This window comes from Megascapheus bottae, chromosome 22 (assembly GCF_031878675.1).
Source record: "Megascapheus bottae isolate mThoBot1 chromosome 22, mThoBot2.hap1, whole genome shotgun sequence".
Taxonomy (NCBI): domain Eukaryota; kingdom Metazoa; phylum Chordata; class Mammalia; order Rodentia; family Geomyidae; genus Megascapheus; species Megascapheus bottae.
The window spans coordinates 30,032-45,684 of record NC_143530.1 but is presented as its reverse complement, the minus strand read 5'-3'; the positions used below and the strand labels follow the sequence as shown (position 1 = coordinate 45,684).

The window sequence follows — 15,653 nt, the reverse complement described above, 5'->3', positions numbered from 1 at the left end:
GACTTGAATAGTATACAGGATAGAAAAATCATTAATTGAGAGTTTTATTGTGAGTAACAATGGAAAAATGAGAGAAGATTTTATTGGATAGTAGATCCAAACTTAGTTTCTCTTAAGTCCCATCAACCTCCAGTCTTGTACTCATGAAATAGGTACATTTTTGTCTTTCAGTGTCCCTTGAATTAGGGAAAAGTTGCTATTTAAGAAAGGTTCAATACTTATTAAAAATAAGTTGCTTTTTGCTCAAGGCTAGCATTCTACTACCTGAGCTACAATGCTACTTTCAGCATTTTGTCTGTGTATGTGGTTCTGAGGAATCAAACCCATGCATGCTAGACAAGTGCTCTACCACTAAGCCACATTCCAAGTTTGTTTGTTTTGTCCTGGACTGGGACTTGAACCTGGTACCTGATGGTTGTTTTTTTTAAACCTACTGGTGACAGCTCTACCAGCTGAATCATGGCACCAACTCTTTGGAAATACATTAATTTAAAAACCAGGATGTCTCATACACTCCAAGACCACCACTTTGAGTCTCTAGCAGTAAAGCTTCAGAGCCTTGTGTATGTAACAACTCTTGTGTTGAGAACTTCATATAAACCTTATCCCAGACAGCTGTATGCCTTGAACCAGTGTGATCTTTTGGCTTTTCAAAATAACAGCATTAAATCTGAACTACTTACATAAAATAACAAGAAAAGTTAAGAGTCCTTGAAGTACATGGCTTTCATCACAATATCTGCATTGAGTAACAGTTTATGGAATCAACTCTGAGTTAGGTAAAATGTCCGAAGATTTCTACCATTTATATTATAAAATCTGTGTAGGTTTATACTAAGTAGTATCGGTTGAAACGTATTGTGATAAAATTCTTAGCTATTGCACTGTGTAGAACATTGTGGAAATGGTGTGCTTTTAAGTTTTTGCTCTCCCCAGAATAATAATACCAAATATAATACCAGTGTCTGGGTATTACAGTTGTTAGATGCCTAGTCTAAAAATTGTTTCAGGTACTGCATAGTCAAAAGCAAAGTCAGGCACAATATTGAAGATGTGCCAGTTTGATTGAAAAACAACTATGCTTTTTTAGGAGGGGCACTTAGATCCTTTTTGCACAAAACTAGCATTTCACCACTTGAGCTATAGTTCTACTTCTGGCTTTTCTAAAGTAGTTACTTGGAGATGAGTCTCAGAAAATTTCTGATCCTGGTTAGGATTGCAGGTGTGAACCATTGATGCCTAGCTGCATTCTTTTTTTTTTTTTTTTTTTTGCCAGTTTTGGGCTTTGAACTCAGGGCCTGAGCATTGTCCTTGGGCTTTCTCAAAGTTAGAGCTCTACCACTTGAGCCACAGCACTACTTCCAGCTTTTTCTGTGTTTGTCATACCAAGGAATGGAACCCAGGCCTTCATGCATGCTAGGCAAGCACTCTACCACTAGGTCAAACCCCTAGCCCCCTGGCTTCATATACTTTTACTTCCATATGAATACTTGATTTTAGTACATTGTAGGAATCTAAGATATAACAAAGTTTTCCCAGTTTTTTTTAAACAGGTGGAATCCTGCATCTCTGGATTCATATGTTCAGTTGCAGACCCTTTACCGCATTGTGATCGTATGTAGAAATGTCTAGGTTAGTTACTCCAATGAAGCTAGTAGGGTGGGGACAACTCAATGTGACTGGTTGGTTCTCTTGTGCATAGATTTTACCTTGTAAAAAGGTTAGAATTTGGAAAGCCTAGGATTGAAGCCTCAGCAAACCAAAATTTACCACACTTTAATTTTAGACTTCCAGCCTCCACACCTATGAGAAAATAAAAGTTCTGTTGTTTATTAATAGTCCTAGAAAATTAATACAGAACTGTGTTATTTTATCTGTAGCAACAGTGGAACATGCAGGTGATATATTCCTGTCCATGGTCCAGTTTTGGGGTTTGAAAATATTCTCCCACTTTTTAGCTTGACTTGATCAAGAATTTTAAATTTTGTGTTTCATGCTACTATTATTTTGCTGTAGTAGGGTTTGAGCTGAGGTCCTAGCCATACCTCCAGCCCTTTTTGCTTTCATTGATTTTTTAATATGTTATTACCTAACACCAGACTAGCCTAGATCCCAGTTATACTTAGGTGTCATTAAGCCCCATGCGAGCATGGTATGTGTTCCTGCAAACATTGCCCAGGCTGCCGGGGCCAACCGGCAGCAAACCAGGGTTCGCAGATTGGGGTTCCTGAAATAGGGGGCAAGGACTAGCAAGAAATAGAAGAGAGACAGACACACCGGGTCCGGGATGTCCGCAGTCCAGGTAAAGATTGCCGCGTTTATTTTTCACTCCCGCTTCTTCCCTCCTCCAAACCCAGGGAACCTCCAGGTGTTACATTCATATGGTAAATCAGGTCATTTACATAGAATAGGGCCAGAAAACAATAAGACAATAAAGCCATTGTCTGATGCAAGTCAAGGTACAGTTTGATTCCACTCTGGCTCCCAATACCAGGCTGGTCTAGAACCATGCCTTATCACTTCCTGAGTAGGTAAGGTTGTAGGCATAAGCAACTGTACTTGGGTGTTCTCTCTCTCTCTCTCTCTCTCTCTCTCTCTCTCTCTCTCTCTCTCTCTCTCTCTCTCTCTCTCTCTCTCTCTCTCTCTCTCTGACTTGTCTGTGATGATACTGTGTTTTTATTTGCATTTTTAAAATATTCAATGATGTTGAATGTATTTTTATGTGCTTATTTGATATCTATATATCTTCTTAGTGAGATGTTTGTCCATATCTTTTATCATTGTCTTGGTTTGGCTCTTTTTATTAGTCCAGTCTTAAATATGTGGTTTGAAAATGTTTTTCTCCCAATTTGTAGCTTGTCTTTGTAGAATTTTTTTTTAATTTTGATGAAACTATCAGTTTCCTTTTTTTTTTTTTTTTTGCCAGTCCTGGGGCTTGAACTCAGAGCCTTGCACTGTCCTTGGACTCTCTATCAACTTGAGCCACAGTACCACTTCTAGCTTTTTCTGTGTATGTGGTATGGTGAAATTTAACCTAGGGCTTTGTGCATGCTATGCAAGCACTCTACTACTAGGCCATGCTCCTGACCCTACAGTTTCCTTGTTGTATGAGATAGGAAACTTCTGATGTGAAGTTTGGGTTTTTACCTGTGAATGTCCAGTTTTTCCCAGCACCATTTGTTGAAAGTACTGTCTTGTTCTTTTTTGCTTTTATACCTTGTCCAAATCACATTAACCGAGTCTGTTTCTGGGTCTCCTCTACTCCATTCTAGTTTGTTGTTCTTCCAGTAGCATTTTTATGTGTACAAATATTAAAATTAGATGGAATGCTGTAGTCCTGTTTTATTTTTGGCCAGTATAATCTTAGCTATTCTAAGTGCTGGGTGTGTGGCTCAGGTCATATTTCCTTGCTCTAAAAGAGTCAAAAGTCCCTCATTTCAAATGTTAACATAATTAAAATTATCTTAAGGGGCCAGGAGTGTGGCCTAGTGGTAGAGTGCTTGACTACTATGCATGAAGCCCTATGTTCAATTCCTCAGTACCACATACATATAAAAAGCCAGGCATGGTGTCTCATGCCTATAATCCTAGGTACTCATTAGGCTGAGATCTGAGGATTGTGGTTTAAAGCCAGCCTGGGCACTAAAGACTGGGAGACTCATCTCCAATTGACCACTAGAAAACTGGAAGTGGCACTGTGGCTCAAGGGGTAGGGTGGTAGCCTAGAGGTCAAGAGCTTAGGGACAGCGCCCAGGCCCAGAGTCCAAGCCTCTTGAGGTGTGTGTGGGGGCATGCTGTTGCTCAAGTGGCAGAGCACTAGCCTTGAGGAAAGGCCAACCCTAAACCTAACCCTACAGGTCCTGAGTCCAAGCCCCAGACTGGCAAAAAAAGAAAAAAAGTATGCTAGTTGCTTTGGTGGATTATACATAGGTTTGTCCTTGTTTGTTTGTTTTTTTTCCTTTGTATATGGTACAGAGAAATCGAACCCAGGGCTTCATGCATGCTAGGCAAGCACTGTACCAGTAGGCCAAACTCCCAGCCTCTACTTTAGGTTTCTGGTAGTTATTTGGAGATGAGTCTCATGGACCTTGCTGCCCAAGCTGGTTTCAAATCATGATCCTCAGATCTCATCCTTCTGAGTAGCTGGGATTACAGAAAACATGCAGTTTGTCAGAAGAAAATGTGGAGTGTGGAAATTTGGGATCATTAGAATCTGAGTATGTGGTCCAGTGTGTGGCGGGCTGGAAGGGTCTCCCAGATCCTGCTTTGGCACTTGTTTGCCAAACTCAGGTCTCCAGCTGCACCAAGCTACCATCTGTATGTTTAGTGATGTCCATTCCAGGATCAGTAGATAGGAGTGAAGGTGTGTTTGAGCAAATGCAACCTATCCCTGTTAACTCTGTGTCTGCCAGAGGTGCCAATCCAGCCTTCTCTTCTGCTCTTGAGTGTTCATTGAGCTTTCAGCTATGCTTTCATTCATGTCCTGCCCAGAGAATGTGGGTTTGAGGGCTGAAGGGATGTGTGGAAAAAGTTTTTTTCATTATGTAAGTCTTACCTTACCTTTCAACATCCTTTCTTATCCCAAAGAAGTTCCTCTTTTCCTTAACAAGAGCTAAGACACCAGTCCAAAGCAGGAACTTTTGAACAATATACTTTGGGGGGAAAGACAGTTTATCTCACAGGCATTGCTCTTATGATACTGCAGAAACTACAGAGATTCCTGGTGACCTAAAGTGGGCCAGATCCTGGTCAGTGGGCGCAAGGCATGCCCAGAATGGGTCTTTAGCTTCCAGAGTGGGAGAGCTGTGGACAGAAGAGAGGAGCAGTCATCCTCATGTCTAAATACCATTGTGGATCTACTTCCTGGGTCCAGCCTCTTGTGAGTCTCCTGATGCTTCACATACAGTCTGTGCCACCTCAGGGTCAGACACTGACCCCAACAGCTTCCCCTATGTGGCCTAGACTCCTGTTCACTTGACAGATCTTTTCCATATGTGCTAAACACACCTAGCAAGTTGTGATTTGAGGTTGTTTTGTTTTTGTTTTTGTTTTTTCCTGAGCTGGACACTTACTCATGCTTAGTGTTGAGAAAACACTGATTTCTCTTTATCAGGTGACAATCAACTGAAACCATTCTGAAGTCATCACTTTAGGTCAAGGTTCTAAGACCCACTGAGCATCATGGTCATCTGAGGAGGCATCAGGGAGGTGATAAGGACTAGGTATGAAAAAAAACGGTCACTGGGTTTAGTTTAGGAGCTGAGTAACCAATGTGGCTGGGACTGAAGTATCTGGACTATGGCTGGCCATGCTCTAGGAAGCACTCAACTGTGGAGGGAAAAGTTATTCTGAGGTAATGCCACTGTGTAACCAGGCAAACAATTTCTCAAACTCTGGTAGTTATCCCTTGCGCTAGCCAGTGCTATTTCTGTCACGATGCCCACCTAGGCAGCCACAAAGACAGGATGCCGAATGAGACCTGGTAACATAAATGATGCCATGTGGACTGGCTGTTTACTCCTTTCCTGAAAATGAAAAGTTATGAATCTACTCATTATGGTCACTCAGGGCCTGGGTGCCATTCCTGAGCATTTTTGCTCAAGGCTAGTGCTTTACAGCTGCAGCACCACTTCTTGTTTTCTGGTGTTTAAAAGTGGAGATAAAAGTCTCACGGATGTTCTATGCCCAGGCTGGCTTAGAACTGCCATCCTCAGATCTCAACCTCCTGAGTAGCTAGGATTACAGGTGTAAGCTACTGGTACCAAGTGCCAAACTTTTCCACAGCTGCTGCATAATTTTGCATTTCCATTGACAATGTCCATTTGTCTCTGCTTTCTCACCAATACTTGATAGTTTTTGCGGGTTGTTTTGTTTCTGAAGTGATGTCTTGTGGCTTTGAATTGCATTGCTTCTCCCTTATGGTTAATGATATTGAACTGTCTTTTTTTGTGGGGGAGAGATATTTTCACTTTTTGTCCTTGTACTTGTAATCTTCAGGCGCATCATCAGGCTGCAACCAACCGCTGTAGCATGGGGCCCCTTGATTGCTAGGTCCTGCTCACCTGTGAGTTTGGTAGGTCATATGAAGGCATGTGGAAAGTCACTAATGTTGGAAGGTGACTGACTGCACAGAGAGGCTCACTGTGTCCAGATCCCGGGAGACATGGAGGTAGAGGCTCACATACCTGGCTCTGAGGAGATGCCATCCATCTGGAACACAACCTGCACATGGGTAGCCAGGAGCGTGTAGCCTCTACTGGTACCCACTGGAACCCTGGACAAATAGTGTGGAATAAGATCTGGAGCTAAGCCAGAGTCTGGGGTTTTGAGATGGCACTTGAGGCACATCTGAGGATCAGACACTCCTTGTAACCTTTGAGGAAACAGAAGCACGGGCTGCATGTGATTGACATGAGGGCTGTGTAACGGGGGACAGTCGGGTGTCACATGCAAGCACTGAGCAGCCTCAGAGGCTAAAAGGAGATAGGAGGAGAGGCCACCGTGATGTTTGGGCTGGACAAGTCTGAAGTCTGGAGATTAGTAAGTGCTATGGTGGGTGACAGAAAAGGCATAAGACATCAAAGAAAAGTCCAATAGATTGAAATGCTTCAAAGGAAATCAGTACAGAACTCCAAAAATTCTAAAGATAAGCTGCAAAACTCTCCAGACACAAAACACTCATTTGTAGGAACAGAGATTCAATAAACCAAGAATAGACAAATGAATGACCTGAGAGACACATGTTTCAAAGAAAGTGAACAGGAAAGGAAACACAGCTAATGATTTTAGGTGTTACTAAGGAAAATACACAGTAGGTCTGAGTTTATCTACCATTTCCACATTCTAAACAATATATTAAGATTGGGTATAGGAACCAGAACCCTTACATGCTAACCAGGTACTTTAGTAATGAATTTTATGAACATTTCAATTTCACATTCTCAGTTCAGAGAGTTGTTTGTATACGTTGTGGGTACACAAAATTGGGAAGCCACTGTAGGAGAATTCATCAAAATAGCAGATGTCTGACACCATGACCCCATCATTCCACTTTTAGGTGTTTCTGCAGTCACTGTGCTCTTCCCTTGCTAAATGACCTATGTAGCATGATCTTCAGTGCTTCCCTGAGAAGGCAGAGTGGGGCTCTGTGGTTCTGTGCCAAGTTCTAGGGCACCCTCTGCTGTTTACCCGGGAAATGTCAGTGTGGCATGTAAACACCATGTACAGAATGGTGTGGAAGTCATGTATCCATAGGGCTTTTTTCCCTTAATTGTGTGTGTGTGTGTGTGTGTGTGTGTGTGTGTGTGTGTGTGTGTGCACACACTTGCTGCTAAGAGATTGAATTTAGGGCTTGGGTGCTGTTCCTTAGCTTTTTCACTTAAGATGGTGCTGCAGTACTTGAGCCACAGGCCCTCTTGTGGCTTCCTTTTATCTAAATGTGTGTGTGTGTTTTGTCTCTCTGTGTTTTCCAACATGCGTATCATTGTTTGAGCTCTCTACTCTGTTTCCAGAGTATTATTTGGGCAAGTAGGGATGAGGTCATACTGAGGGAAGGAAGGAGGCAGAAAGGGAACAAGAGAGTACAAGCATTATTTTCTCCTTTTTCAATTTGTTTTTGCAATTTATGAGGGAGCATGAAGCTCCAAATAAACATCTTGGATAGAAGGTATGAAGACAGTGCTTGTTGTCTCTGAATTCCTGGCTACAGTTTGCAGTAGCTGTTTGCCTGCCTCCCTGTTTTAACTTTTTTTTTTTGTAGGTCATGGGCTTGGGTGCTGTCCCTGAACTCTTCAGATCAAGGCTACCGCCCTACTCGTGAGCCAGGCCCCACTTCCTGTTTTCTAAAGGTTAATTGGAGGTAAATGTCTCAGGTCCTTTTGTGCCTGGGTTGGCTTTGAACCTTGATCCTCAGATCATAGCCTCCTGAGTAGCTAGGATTACAGGCTTGAGCCACTACCCCCGGCTCCTGTTTAAATTTTTTTTATATTTTTTTATTAAAGAATTTATTAACATTGATTTTTTTGCCAGTCCTGGGCCAAACTCCCAGCCCTGATAATCCATTTTTTACACTGGCTTAGGGATATAACTTAGTACTAACAATCTCATTGATTCAACAACTTACCAAATATTTACAATAAGTAGAGTTCAGTGGTATGTGAGAACTGATGTTCTTATATAATACAGCAGGAGACTGGAAGAATAAAAGTTGGCTGGGTACCAGGGGCTCATGCCTGTAATTCTAGGTACTCAGGAGGCTGAGATCTGAGGATCGCTGTTCAAAGCCAGCCCATGCATGAAAGTCCATGAGACTCTTACTTCCAGTTAACCACCAGAAAACTGGAAGTGGGGCAGTGGCTCAAGTGGTACAGTGCTAGCTTTGAGCTGAAGAGCTCAGGGACAGTGCCCAGGTCTGGAGTTCAAGTCCCACGTCTCTCACACACACATACATATACCTAAAGTAAGTAAAGAATTGCTAGGGGGGGCCGGGAGTTTGGCCTAGTGGTTAAAGTGCTTGCCTAGCATGCATGAAGACCTGGGTTCGATTCCTCGGTACCACATACATAGATAAAAGCCAGAAGTGGTGCTGAGGCTCAAGTGGTAGAGCTCTAGCCTTGAGAAAGTCCAAGGACAGTGCTCAGGCCCTAAGCTCAAGGCCAGGAATGGCAAAAAAAAAAAAGAATTGCTAGGGCAAGAAAAGCTAGGGATAAAGAAAGAAGGAAAAAAAGACGGTAGAATAAATGTATAGTAGAATGCTTTGTAAGTGTAAGACAGGTAAAGTTAAAAGAAAAACTACAGAGAATGACCATTTTAAAAAGGGATAAAGGGTAAAACATTAAAAAGAAAGTCAGACACCTGTGGCTCATGCCTGTAATCCTAGCTACTTGGGATGTTGAGATGTTAGGATCACCATTGAAATTAGCCAGGTAAGAGAGTCCATGAGATTGTTAGCTTCAATTAACTACCAAAAAGAGCCTGGAAATGGGGCTGTAGCTGTAGTTGTAGAGTACTAGCCTTGAGCCAAAAACCTCAGGGCCAGTGCCCAGGCCCTGAGATCAGCCTGCAGAACCAGTATTAAAAAAAAAAAAAAAAAGTTGTTTTTTTTTTTTTTTTTTTTTGGTTTTTTTTTGTCTTTCTGAGAATGAATGTGTGTTGGCTCTATCAGCAAGATTTTAGCTGTGGTGTTATCGTCTCTGGGTCCTTTCGGAGTTCTGGCCTGACTGGGCGTGCCCTGGGTGCAGTGTCCTGTGGTCAGGGAGCAAGGGCAGCTGCTGGGGTGAGGTGTGACTGGCCCTGTGCAGTAGACATCCCCGGAGGTGGTCTGTCCTTCTGGAACCCAGTGTGTCCACCCTGGCCCTGCCGGGCAGCTGCTGGTGCTGCTGGTGGTGTCTGAGAACACAGCTGGCGTGTCAGAACGTGCTCTGCTTCTCCTGGATCCTGCAGTTGACCCAGTTCCTGCTCTGGCTATTCTATGGCAGGCTTTTTCCTTTCCATCTAGGCTCCCAATTTAACAGATCCTTTAGAGCATTTAGAGCGGATGGGTTGAAGACTTTGAGCCCTGTTCCATTCTGGTGTCATAAGTTTAAGAGGAACTGTCCAATTCAGGACCAAGAATACTTTCGTGTCCTGAAGGCTCATAGGTAGTGCATACTGACCTTTGGCAGAGTTGGGAAAAGAGAGTAAAAGTCAAGTGGTGAGTGTTGGTGCAGCCAGGGCGTCTGGTCCTGGAACATCTCCAGCGCCCTCACTACTGTGCTGTTACTTCTTTCTAACCAGTGTTTGTCCAGCATGATGCTGCTCAGCTTTACCTCACATTCTGGAACCTAATTAAGGATCAAATACCTGTTGTGGACTTGGTAAGCACCTGAAGCTGGAGCAGTCAGAGGACCTGTAGAAGTCTCTCACCATTGTTTATGCCACGTGCAGTGAGGGCTCCTCAGAAACCCGGTGTTCTTCCCCCCACCCACTGCACCCTTGTGTGCAGGGCAACCAGCGTGAGAGGCCAGGCAGTCTAACAGGTCCAGCTCTGGACACCTGCCTAACCCGTCCTTGGCTCCTTCTTACAGGTGGAGATGCAGGCCTTGTACATGATGCAGGTCAAGGATTCCTTGGTTTGCCTCACCTGTACGGGAGAGAGCAGTAGGACCAGCTGTGTGCTGACCCTCCCTCTTCCTCTGTGTGACATGGACTCAAAACCTCTGAAAACGCTGGTGAGACCTGGTGAATCCGCACAGTCCACTTTGCCAGTGCCCTGTTGTTAGCGTCATTTCCCCTTGATATCAAAAATAATTCTGTTTCACTTGCATAGCTCTAGAGGGTCAATTTCATTGATCAGAAAACGTTCTCTCTCCTATTTCTACATTTCTTATACTGTTGTTCCTCTAAGAAGGGTCCCTCCCATTTTTTCCCCTCCAATTCATGGAAGATCCTGGCACATGTAGCAGTAGAGGTGGGGGCTATTTAGAAGACTGCAGGGGAAAAGCAAAGCTTGAACCCTCACCTTTGGGGGCGGGCTGCTTTCTTGATGGAAAGGGTCCACTAACATTGCCTGTCCCTTGTTCTCCTCCACTGGGCAGGAAGATGCCCTGCACTGCCTTTTCCACCCTAGGGAGTTAGCCAACAGAAGCAAGTGGTTCTGTGATAACTGTGGATGAAGACACGTGGAAGAGTGTGGGGAAGGGAGAGTGTGGGGTCAGGTGGTGGTGGGTAAGGGGATGGTGGGGTTTTCTCTCCAGTTTTAGACCAGCTCCCTACAACAGACGCCTGCTCCTAGGGTTTCAAGGGCCTGTGTGCAGCTCTGGGAATCTCATGGCTTTTGTCTGAGATCTGCAGTTCTGTGACTGTCAAGTATCATGAGTCTTGGAGGAGCTGAACAGATTCCTCAAAGGGAGCCTTTAGCCCTGCAGTGTGTCTCCTACTCACCTCTTCCTGGGGAGAAGAGTAAACCACCAGCCCTGGCATTTCACAGTGATTTTTGCTTTTGCAGGTCTTGAAGATGATGCATTTGCCCCAAACTTTGACCATTCACCTTATGCGATTCTCCATGAGAAATTCACAGACTGAGAAAATCTGCCACTCATTGCATTTCCCTCAGAACTTGGATCTCAGTCATGTTCTCCTGGCTGAGCAAGAAGACCTCAGTGAGGCCACAGAGCAGGTGAGGTATTTCCACCTTTCTGGATCCATCTCACCAGCAGGACTTCCTTCAGGCTCAGCTGCTGTAACCCCTCAGCTGTTAGATCGCACCTACTCGAGAATTCTCCAGGTCCAGGTTCTTACCAGTCAAGGCCAGTGACTGGGTCTCTTGCTGGCTTCCACTGTGGGGTGAGGTGAGCAGCTGTGCTGGGTGCACACTGGCTGAGGAAGGGCAGCGTCTCAGGCAGTGAGGTCTGCCTCCTCTGAGCACTGCGTTCATCTGAGAATGGATGCTGATTGCTGGCCAGGCCAGGGGTGTACCGAGGAAGACAGGTGGTCCTCAGGTTGTGAGTCACAGGAGCGAAGGTGCATTTCAGGCAGAGTATTTATTTATGTATTTTACCAAGCATGGTGGCACTGCTTATAGTCTTTATAGTTGGGAGACACAGGCCAGAGGATCATTGATTCAAGGCCAGCTTGGGTTACATGGTAAGACCTTGTCTCACAAGAGCAGAAAGAAAGGGACCAGAAGTGTGGTCTAGTGGGAGAGTGCTGCCCATCATGCATGAAGACCCTGGTTTGATTCCTTGGTTCCACCTCCATAGAAAAGGCTGGAAGTGGTGCTGTGGCTCAAGTGGTAGAGCTCTAGCCTTGAGAAAACCCAAGGACAGTGCTCAGGCCCTGAGTTCAAACCCCAGGACTGGCAAAAAAAAAGAAGAAAGCAAGATGAAACAAAGGCTCCAAATCTCCTTCCTAAACCCTTCCCAAACAAAAGCAAGCCCAAACCAAAACAAAACAAATTCCCTTTTTATCCACCCTTCTTTTCTTGGGTGTTAAAACAGGTCTTTTCTTTGTGGGGTTTCCACTTTCCTTAGGGGACAAAGATTGACCAATCCCTACTTACTGTATGATGTATCCAATATAAAGCAAGCCATAATAGTTCTGGTTTATAACGTTTCCTTTTAAGTAGCTATGAGATTCTCCAGGTCAAGGACTTTTCTCTAGTACCTTTGAAGTACCAGTGCCTAGCACAGAGCAGAAACAAATGCATGGCAAAACATGCTTCCTTCAAGACTAGGGTGGGGAAGGCGGGATAAATCACTGAGAGCCTTGTCTTCTTCTAGCCTGAAGGGCAGTAGGAACACTTTGCTGTGATTGCCCATGTCGGGATGGCCGACTTTGGTCACTACTGTGCTTATATCCAGAATGCAGTGGATGGAAAATGGTTCTGCTTCAGCGACTCCAATGTTGGCTGGGTGAGACTTACCATCCACATGTTCTCTTGTTCTGAATTAGCCATCGCTAGTAAATCCTCAGCAGAGTTGAAGACACAGTATGGCCTTCTATTTTGTGTGTAGGAGCTGGGGAGTTCTATGGTTCAAAGCTGTTCCTCTGTCTAAATTTATTTCTTTTTTTCTAGTCCTGGGGCTTGAACTCAGGGCCTGGGTGCTATCCCTAAACCTCTTTGTGTTCAAGCACTTGAGCCACAGTGCCATTTCCAGCTTCTTCTGAGTAGTGTATTGGAGTCCCACTGACTTTCCTGCTTGGATTGGCTTTGAACCACAGCCTCCTGAGTAGCTAGGATTACAGGCCTGAGCCACCAGTGCCCATCTGGTTTACTGCTTTCTAAGAGTCTGCTTGTTTCAGTGTTTAGGTTTCTGGCCCTATGGGTCCAGTGTCTTGATGTTTTATGCTCTATAGGAAACTTGTGAAACCAGAAATTAGAAAGATGCAAGATAAAACTGGGGGGATAAGTGTAAGAGTTTAAAGATGAGTGCGGACATTACAGAGGACATTGTTATACAGGGCATCATGTCACCAGCTGTCATCACAGTGGGCTTCTTTGTAGGAGTCTAATTGGCAGATTACAGAGCCCTGTATTCCCTGAATACTTCCTGGCTACCAACTAGCTGCTGCTGTCGTCTGTGTGTGTTCTTCCAGGTGTCCTGGGAAGACATCCAGTGCACGTACGGGAGTAATCACTCCCGCTGTAAGAGAAGCACATGTGTGACGGGTTGCATTGGGTTCTCAGAGCTTTATGAAAGTTGCATGGATGAATTATTGCCTTTATTCTGAGCATTCCCTAGTTACTAAACCATTCTGTCCATCTTTCAACACTCATCCCGTTACACCATACTTCTCTGAGAATGAAGGCTTCAGTAGTGCTCAGGTATAAGTATCTTCTGTAACTATGCACATGTGGTTTCTGGCCTCTGTTACCTCGTCCTAATTTAACCTCTGAGCAAACGCCTACTCATGCTTTCATAATCATGGCCTTCTCTACTGTGCAAAGCCTTTACGGATGCACTCAAGCAGATTGGTAGGAAATTTTATTTGCTCTCATTGCTTCTTGAGCATGTCTCCTTTATTACTTCCAAAATTTTTTTTTTTGCTTATATGACTCCCCCCACCCCATTAGACCATGTACTCTTTTTTTAAAATTTTTTGTGCTGGTTCTGAGGTTTGAAGTCAGTCCTGGGCATTGTCCCTGAGCTTTTTTGCTCATGCTAGTCTCTACCACACGTCCTACTTTTGGGTGGGTAATTGGAGATAAGGGCATTAAAGACTTTCCTGCTCTTCTGGCTTTGAACATAAATCCTTATATCTAAGCTTCCTGAATAACTAGGATTACAAGTATGAGCCATGGTGCCTAGCAGACCAGGGGACAGGACCACTCTTCTCATCTTTCCCAGTCTGGCATAGCGGCATGCAGTCAGTACGCATGACATACTTTTAATGGCTACGGAGGTGAAACTAGAAGAAAAGCTGAAGAAAGTTAAGGCAGAGAGGTTTTATATGTGCCCATGGTGGCATCGGCAGTGGTACTGGAGGGCATACTTAGCCACACAAGGAGGCTTGATTAATTCAAAATTAATGGATTAGGTGGTGTTTTTGTTTGATGCTCTCCTCTAACCCACGTTTCCTGTTTTTCTTTCATTTGTCCTGAGCATTTCTCTTAGGTACCTGTTCTTAGCCAATTTTGGCTTATTGACTCCTCTGTGATTTAGAACAGGGGTTAGCACACTTTACATGACTATGGCTAGAGAGAAAGATCTTCAGAGTTTGTGGGGCACAATTTTTGTAGCTGTTACTCACTTTGGCCTTGTAACACATCGGATGCCATAGACAGTACAAGAATGAGTGAATGAATATAACTGGCTGTGTTCCAATAAAAGTTGTTTTCCAAAAACAGGGTTTTAGTTGGCTTATATTCCCACTCTCATAATTTGCCTGTCCCTGATTTATTATTTATGTATTTATTTGTTTATTTTTGTCAATTTAGGGTCTTGAACTTAGGGCCTGGGCACTCTCCTTGGGCTTTCTCAAGGCTAGGGATCTACCACTTGAGCCACAGCACCACTTCCAGCCTTTTCTGTGTATGTGGTACTGAGGAATGGAACCCAGTGCTTTATGCATGCTAGGGAAGCACTGTGCCACTAGGCCACATTCCAGGACCCTTATTTTATCTTATGTATTTAATTTGCTGGTCATGGGTCTTGAACTCAGGGCCTGGGTGCTATCCTTGAGCTTCTTTGTACTCAAGACTAGAGCTCTACCACTTGAACCACAGTGCTACTTCTGGCTTTTTCTGAGAAGTTTATTGCAGATTAGAGTCTCACAGATTTTTTCTGTCCAGGCTGGCTTCAAACTGTGAACCTCAGGTGTGAGCCACCTAGCTTCAGGCTGGCTGTGATTTGTGCTAACTAACAAGAGCGTGGAAGTGACTGTTCCAGGTCACTGTTCTCTTCTTGATGAGATGGATGGTAGGTGATGGGTAGATGAAGATTTGCCAACTCACAAGAGCATAGAAGTGATTTTCCTAAGTTACTGTTTTCTCTCCCTTGATGAGATGCGTGGTAGGTGATTGGATGAAGACTTGCTCCACTAGCCTGGAAGCTTGCTGACCCTCGTTCCTGCTGTCCTTTCACCGCAGATGTTTAATTTTACTGTGCTCATAAATCTCTTTTTAGGCAGGAAACTGCATATCTTCTGGTTTATATGAAGAGTGGAGGAAATGGAAATACTGCAGACTTTCAGAGACTGACACATTCATTTCCTTTTCTGTCCTGGGATCTGCTAACTCTTCTAGGAGACTCTAAAATGAAGAAAAAATAATTTAAACAATTACATAATAATTTATATCTTAAGTTATAACCACAGGTGATTGCTGATGTGATTTGAAGGAGGGTTGTCTCCCAAGGTCATGTGACAGGAGCCTGGTCCCTTGTACAGCAAGGTTGTGGGGCATAATCTTGTGATCAGTGAGGCTTGTGCAGGGCATCTGGCTCATGCTTGTAATCCTAGCTACTCGGGAAGCTGAGATAGTTCAAAGCCAGATAGGGTAGAAAAATCCACGAGACAGACTTTCACCTGACAACAGAAACAAAAAGCTGGAAGTGGAGTTGAAGTGGTAGTGGGTGAGGCTTGAGTGAAAAAGCTATAGGACAGCACCTAAGCCCTGAGTGCAAGGCCTAGTGGTGTGACCCAAGTGAACAATTTCTTTCCGCTTAGCCCCCCAT

The 15,653-nt window shown here is 44.1% G+C and overlaps 1 pseudogene; it reads left to right on the top strand.

Moving 5' to 3' along the window:
* Nucleotides 1-7,219: 7,219 nt before the first annotated feature.
* On the top strand, nt 7,220-15,249 carry LOC150047531 (ubl carboxyl-terminal hydrolase 18-like; annotated as a pseudogene).
* The last annotated feature ends 404 nt before the right edge of the window (nt 15,250-15,653 follow it).